The 8,187-nt window shown below is 40.5% G+C and overlaps 1 long non-coding RNA gene across 1 annotated transcript; it reads right to left on the minus strand.

Annotated features, from left to right (window-relative positions):
• Positions 1–533: 533 nt before the first annotated feature.
• LOC148315626 (uncharacterized) lies at positions 534–7,946 on the minus strand. Its single transcript, XR_015840752.1, has 5 exons — positions 7,923–7,946; positions 7,380–7,549; positions 6,442–6,579; positions 6,236–6,326; positions 534–635 (listed from the first exon to the last, which is right to left on the minus strand). It is a non-coding gene; the product is annotated as an uncharacterized LOC148315626 (long non-coding RNA).
• Between the last annotated feature and the right edge of the window lie 241 nt (positions 7,947–8,187).

Below are 8,187 nucleotides of genomic sequence, written 5' to 3' on the forward strand. Positions count from 1 at the left end.
ACGCCTTTTGCCAAAACGTCACAAAATTCGGCAGAGAGTAAGATCATTGTCTTGAGTCTTTTCTGACTAATTTTCAGTCGGATTCGTCAGAAGGGCACCGTGCAGTACGTGAAAATTTAAATAAAAACAAATTTTTGATTCCACTTGGCGGCGCTGTGTGTAAAACAAAATAATAACATTAAGATGTCTTCAGGTCGGGACGTTTTATTTACAGGTGAAGGTTTGGATTTTTAGGAGCATGTGCAGGGGAGTTATTAAGCATTCATTTATTTGTATTAGGTTCATTTTGTCTTCTTATTATTGATATTTGACTGATTCATTAAAAGCAGACATTTATGTTTTAGGTTAATTTTTTACCTGACATGTTTCAGCGAGTCTTTCGCCTTCTTCAGAGTGTCGCATGATGGTGTCTTGAGACCAGTCTTTATCAGCTGATGTTCCATGAGGGTGTGACTTACCTGTCAAAAAAATTAAAAAATCAGAGCAGTAAAAGAACAAGCACAACATGAACATTACAAATCAGCAATCACTGACCACTGCAAAAGGGAAAACCACATCATGGACCGGGAGAAGGGCAGGGTCATCCGCACAGAAGAGAACAAACTACAGCGCTGGATCAGAGAGGCCATTGAGATCTGCAAGCGAGGCATAAAAACCATGAACAGAGACAAGGGAGCCTTCATCCTCTCTACCACCTGGAGCAGCGTCTTGGCGGAGTGAATGGACAGCGGGGGGCGTGACTTGCCTTCATTCTTGTGACAGGTAAGGCACGCCTTCATGGAACATCAGCTGATAAAGACAGGTCACAAGACACCATCACAGGGTTCGAAGTTAACTTTAAAAACTGCTTGCCCATAGGGCAAGTGCCACTAAAATTTGCCTTGCCCGAGTGGCCAAATTACTTGCCCAACTTGGGCAAGTGACAATTTTTTTTCTCTTGCCCTGAGTGACTTTTTGTATGACAAAGTGTCTAATTACAAATTGCATGAATTTTTTGTTCGGACAGTTCCCGCCTAGAAAGAATTAAAAATACGTTACAATCATAAGGGTTGCTTATAGAAAAATGTATCATGTATTAACACATTAATTAGGTGTCTGCTGACCCAGGATTATGTTATTGTTATGTTATGTTATATATGAAAGAGAATGTGGAATGACACTGAACGATGGAAGGTGGAAGGATGTGGAAAGATTGTGAATGACATTGAATGATTTGGAATGACACTGAAAGATTTTGAATAATACTGAATGACACTGAATGAAGTAAAACTTTCTGGGAACGGGCCAATTCAAGATAGCTGCCGCACTGTGGGGGAGGCTTTGGTACCAAATTTGGAAAGAGACCCAAACGGTTGGGTCCATTTTATATCAGTGTGGGGGTGAAACGTTGGTCTCGGCGGAGCTGTCTGAATATTGGAGAAGTTAGAAGACAAAGTAAAACAGAACAATTAAAATCACTCTTCAAATACATATTGTTTGGTGGGCAGAGCATGATTTACAGCTCACCATTTTATTGCATGCACCAAGCATGTTATACATTTTTCTGTCCATGGGATGGCGTAGTCAAGAAAAATGAAGCATCTCGAAGCCCATTCGTGTGTGAAGTATTTCCCTGCAGGGCTTGGCTGCTTTATGGGGCTTCATTTTGCCATCACTAGTTTTAGATAGTTTTAATTTTTGAAAGAGCATTTTTGTTTTAGTATTAAGGTAGGCCAGAAATGGAATGAAATGCAGAGATAGAAATGACACAGGAAAAATTTGGCTAGAAGGGCTATAATTTTCATTAAAGCAGAGAAGAAAATAGAAACTACAAAAAACATTGATGTGTACTTGTCCACTTTAAGGTAGAACTGGTTGAAGTGAAATGAGTCACAAGATTGGAAAAATAGGAAATAAAATAGAATTAACATGTTCATTTTTGTGATAAGAAATTTGTGATTAGGTGAAAAGGGGAAAAAAAAGAGAATTACAGGCTTTTCAAATAAAACAACCTAATTTAAATTGGCCAACTTGTAAAATGGAAAAGAAAATTCTAAATTATGCACAGAAAGCATGAACGTGTTGGGCAGAAGGAAGGAAAAAGAAAAGAAAGAAAGGAGGAAGCAGTAAGTCTTGTTACAAAACATTAACTTTTCAGGACGAGATGTGGTAGCAATGGAGGATCACGTGATGTAAAAAGTCAAACATAAAAGTGTGTGTAGAAGGAGTTCTACATCAACATGCGTTTTACTCATTAGGCCGTGATACACTGGCAAAATTGGACTTCAATAGAATTAATAAGCACGGGCGAATTCAAACAAACGTCAAAACTTTAAAGGGGCGCATTGTCAGTGATAAGAAAGAGAAAAGATATTGCCAGACCACTTTTCTGTAAAAACTTTCCTTGGGACGCCTCGGTGACCCCCATTAAATCCCTGACCCTTCATAGATAAAGTTGAGGCCCAGTGCCTCTCAGGGCTGTAATTTATGTGGCAGAGAAAGGTCCAACAAGCCTTGGTAATCTTTAAAACAGTATCGTCATGGCCATGGAATGGGTTGTGTATGTTGGAACTTGTGAAGATACACTACAAGATTGTATCGACAAAGCATCTTAACGCACTACCAAATTATTATAAGCCATTTGAGCAAAACAGTGACTGCAAAAAATGACTTCATTAGCCTGGGTTACTGCAGGAACCAGGGCAAAATGAATTCATTTGCATATTTAGTCACAACAATTTGGATTTCGTGGCAGAGAACCACTTAGAGTGTGATTAAGAGCTTTCACTGCTGCTTTAAGGAATCAAAAAATTACATTCTTTTCCCACCACATTCACATTGCACGCCGGCCTAATTGTCACAGGGACACATTATACTGATAAGTTGCGGTGCATTTCAGCCCAGCGTCATTTTTTCCCCGCATCATCTAGGAGGCGCCACACGACTGTGGAGCCGTCCAAATTATCACCAAACCGCGACTTGACCTTCCTCCCGACTGGAGGAACTCAGACTTGTAACACAGACCAGGTGCGCATTCCAGACTGATAAGAAGTAAAAGTGTTTGAGAACCAAGGTCGCAGCCTGAAATCAAACTGACTTTTATGCGATGGGAGTACTAACATTGTGATACCAACGGATAAGAGATTGTTAGGATAAGCAGGAAGAGCGTAGGCGGGTGTGAGCTAATTAAAATTTGGGGTTTCCCATCTTGTATGAGTTGTATGGTTACAATGTGGACTGACAGTCAAGATAAATGTTCATGCGTTCTGTCGACATTGGGCTTTAAAAACCACAACAGGAAAAGAAAAGTTGTGCATAAAGCACGTCTAAAATAGTTATTTGTGAACGCAAAATTCACTTAACAGAAAATGACACAATTACAATTGGAAACTGCCTCGCCTTTATATCGACACAGCGCAGCTAAAAGGGAAAATGAACACACCCCCACACGCACACACACGCAGAAAATCAACTTGACAATTTGATCCCACGCCAGGGAAAAAGGTACCAGTAATTGAACGCACACATTGGGAGAACAAAGGTGCAAACATTGCTGAGGACAGGATCAGCAAATTGGCAGATGGCAAATCCTGGCTGCCTAATTCATTGATTGGAAAAGTAATAAGAGTGACACAAGAGCATAACTATGTGTCAAGAGAGGGGTAGTATGATATGAAATTGTTCCCACATACAGACTTTTCAACAAAAAACTTTTTTTTAGACAGTGTTATTTGTTTGAGATGCAATATTGTTTGGTTGTAATTCATATGTTTTCAAAATGGATTAAGTTGTTTCCGACAACATATGTTGATGCTAAAACAGTTGGAAAAAGTGTTGTGTAATCAAATTGTCAGGTTCAATCACCTAAGCATTCACTGAACATAGGCTAAATGAATGGAAGGAAGACAAGAGTTGATCTTTTACTCGCGAGGAGAACGAACGGAGGTGTGCTCAGTTACATCTCCAAATTCGTTCTGGAGCACACTCCGCCGAGCCCTCTATTTTATTAGGGAAGTCCCTAACAATACAATGTATTTGCACTAAGGGATGAAGGGGGGAGCACCAGCAGGAACATGTAAACATCTCAGACACAAGAGGAAAGACAGACATCAATGGCAGTCATCCACTGATTGAAAAGGCAGATATGCCCTTTTAGTGCTCTGGTACTAAAGTCTCAGTCCTTTTGTTTCAGAGGTGTGTCTCAGCACACCTCCTTTGATGTTGCAGACGCTGATCCAGTCTTCAGGCATCCGCTTCTCTGTGAAGTCTTCTCATCCATATGGTCAAACATGGGTCACGCTGTGGAACAATTCTTTTGCAATACTAATAGAGTAAAATATGGGATAAAATACATCTTCAACCTAACACAAATTATCCTGACATTTGGAATTTCAAGAAGTGATTTGAAGTGAAAATTATGCATTTTGTGAATGATGTTGTAACAAGTGGGACAGTTGTTGCAAAATTGACTCAAAGCGTCATTGTGCATACAGTCTGCAGGACTTGTGGAACGCACTAATGGGACTGTTAAGGGCAGACTTATCAAGACAATGAGGGAAAAAAAGGAGACAATGACCAGACTGTGTTTCAATCACAACAATGAGGATAGTGCCAGCCGAAGTTAGGACACTATCCCCTATCGACTCTCAGGTTCATCAGAACCACCAGCGACTGGCACATCAGTCCCAGTCCACATGGGAAACATGTTTTGACCAAAAAGAAAAAAAAAAAAAAAGACGCAATTACTGGTCAGTGTGTTCTGATCCACAGAGAAATCACGTCCGTGTGGGAGACCAACTCTTCTTCAAGGTGCTGAAACGACTTCGTTGGGACAAGTGAATGCTGAGATGGCCCTCGCCAGATGATTGCAGTGACCCCGACGGCAGCAAAGGTCGCGGGGCGTGGCAGCTGGATCCACCAGTTGCAGTACAAGCTTCTCCGGTTTCCAGCTAAAGGCCGAGCAACGCGAATCCCTCGAACAGGAGCCCACCTGAGTCACAATATCGGACCACACGCACATCGGAACCGCACAACCAGCCACAGATACGAATGTTGAAGCCACAGAACAAAAAGATTAGATATTGTTTGGAAATTAATGACGTACATAAAGAATTTTAGCCTTGATTGGAGAACATTACTGCATTTACATTTTTAATAAAATGAAACAATTATTGATGTTATGACCACTACGAAGAATTTGAAAGACAATATATCGGGATAATTATGGTTTTCATTTTTGTTATGTGTAGTCTGTTCATGTTGCATTATTCTTATGACAAAGATGATTATTAACTGCATGTTTGTTGCCCAAATGTACCATTACAACCTGATTGATGTTGAGAATGACGAATTCGAACTGGACAATGACAAACTCGAACTGGACACTGAAACCTAAATAACACATGGACCCTTTTGCCCCTGCCCCCACACATGCACACACATACACCACACACGAAGATCCGGGAGGTAAAGACGGCTGTCCCCTCCTACAACGAGGCAAGGGCCTCCATCAAGTCGCCGCAGAGACAAGCTCTGCGTGGAGACAAACTCTGCGTGGAGACAGTTTTGTTATTTTTCACTAGGTATATTGAAGTTTTTTTATGTTTTATTCCCAAGTGACCAACATACCATGAGAATCTCGTTCCACGCCGGAAGGGAGGAGGGGAATTTTGTCCCTACTGAGGGTTTTCGCCCCTCCACGGATGACCACACTGTTGTATGATTTCATTATGATGATCTGTCTTAAAGCCGTAAGGACATGATTTAAACCCACAAACGGGTGAATGTGAGATGGGATGAGGATATGTAAATAGTTTGTGTATTTCTAATCATGTTTTTATACACTATTTGTATCAGTTATAATTGCGCACACACACAGACACTCACATTATTGCTTTAGCACACACGCGCACAACTGGAACACACGCACACACTTTAGTTTCGAATTCCTGACTGACTACTGTGGTTGATTGCTTCCTGCCTGCCTGCTAGAATTTCAGACAGACCTCCATTGTCTGCTTAGGTTGCTGATAAAAGACCGAACGGGTGGTAGAGAGTGAGAGAGAGTGCGCGAGATTGAACTGGCAAGACGCCTGCTTCACCTCCTGACTTCCTCTCCCATTCGCGAATGGTCAAAAACAAAACTCTAACTGGTTTGGTCTGGATTTATGCCACCTTCAGTCTAAAAATGGCGTCAGGACGTTTTAAACCTGACAGTTGCCTTGAGATCTCCGAGCTCGAACTGCCCTATTCCCACCTTGATCACAAGCTCCCATGAACCACTTGGACAGGGTTGCCTGTGTCCTTCTCGTTGATGTCCTTTGTGGCTCCATTCCTTTTCAGTGCTCCTAAAACAAAAAAGACAAGAAGCCAACTTAGTAAAGCTATTTAATGATTGTGAAACCTTATGGGACATGCTGAAATGTCTTCACACCACAATCCCTTAAAAAAAAAAAATATTACCGTATAGAACATCAGAAAAAGGCAGGTCTCGGCGCTTGTTCTTGCTACGATGTCCAAAGAGATTGTACTTCAGAGACAGAGGATTTGTCATGATGAACGCCATCATTGTTCTGACACTATCGTCCAATCCACCAATACCTGCAACCATTATAACATGGGTGTCACTCGATCCAGATAATCATCACACACTTAAAAATATTTTGGCAGTTAAACTGGTTATGATAAACGTCACAGGAAAGGAATTGTCGATTAAGTGAACAGCTTCGGTAACGCCATATACACTCAAAGGGCAAGAGCCCAACATTCTACCAAAATGATTATGATTAGGGAGGTAACGATTCACTCAAGCCCCGATTCGATTTTTGATTTTCAGTTCCCGATTTCGATTCGATATTTTAATTGTTTTAAGTTGCTGCCACGTTTGTCTCTGTGCGCTCGTGTGATGCTGCAGCGATCCACAAACAAAATATGTCTATACGTCTTGTGCATTTTGAATGGAACCAAAAAACAATACACGATGCCAAATTGTACTATTATTATGAAACTGCCTATGAGTAGTAAAAGAAATACTTGTAAAAATATTTCACATTTTTAGAGCCCCAATACATTCTTTTAAATATAGAAGGGACTGAAATCATGTGAAAATTGAGTCTTTTTCTCAGTTTCCGACTTGGGGTGAACACATTCGGCTTATCATAGTTGCAGTTGACCATCTTGAACTCTGAAGTCTTTCAACTCGGCCTTCCGAATCAGGGTTTTAGAGGTGGGGCTATTTAGTGATACAGTAGGATGGTTTGATCTCTGTAGCTCCAGAATCAGGAATGTACTGGGACTGGGGTTCCTACTTGGGTTTAGGGTACCTAATTTTATATTTCAAGAAATTAAATAATTATTTATAATTTTGAAGATAATACATTAAAATTTCATCATTTTCATACCTGCATTAGATCCTGCAGTAGACTCACAGACTCAACATGTTGGACGTACTCAAGGACCTTCTGCAGCGCCTCTCTTGGTTAGGAAGCTTTTTCTCTGTGACAATCCATGGGGAGGTGTAGATGGTACTTCGTCATCACAGGCTTCAGACTCGTCACTTGAGAAAACATCCCTGCAATGGATGCATAGACACTTGGGCATGAATGTCATTTAACAACAAAAGCTAGAACAAAGAGCTTTGCATTTAAAAGAATACATCTGTGATGGGGAAGCCAGGTTAAAGTGTTAATTTTATAATTATGTAATTAGCTGCAGGTTAGTCTAGTGAAGGTGTAATCACTTCTATTTTGGAGCATAGCTTTTGCTCTGTCCAATCATTGCCTCACCTGCTGAAACCCACATTCGGGTATTTTACAAACCAAAAACTTAAATACCTGTACAGCTCTCATTTTTAACTTATTTTCTCTAACCTTTACCCACAAAATTTTAATATTCAAAATAAAAGTACACAAAGAAGTCACAATTTTTCCACATTAGTTACTTACGTAGTTCCTCTCAAATGCAGCTCAACACTGCATTGAATTAGAGCTTGATAAGCCTACACACAAAACATACAAAGCACATTGTGGCATGATTCTGAATGAGCCAATCTAGCATTTCAACATCTGTTCAACTGTTGGAATTTTAACTATTATCTGACTCTATTAACCAACATTCATCCAACAATTATGCGCGCTCGTTTTGGACACTGCATTGAATTAGAGCTTGATAAACCCACACACAAAACATACAAAGCACATTGTGGCATGA

The sequence above is a fragment of the Idiotropiscis lumnitzeri genome, unplaced genomic scaffold (genome assembly GCF_059441095.1).
Source record: "Idiotropiscis lumnitzeri isolate Australia: NSW breed Sydney's pygmy pipehorse unplaced genomic scaffold, RoL_Ilum_1.0 HiC_scaffold_75, whole genome shotgun sequence".
Lineage (NCBI taxonomy): Eukaryota > Metazoa > Chordata > Actinopteri > Syngnathiformes > Syngnathidae > Idiotropiscis > Idiotropiscis lumnitzeri.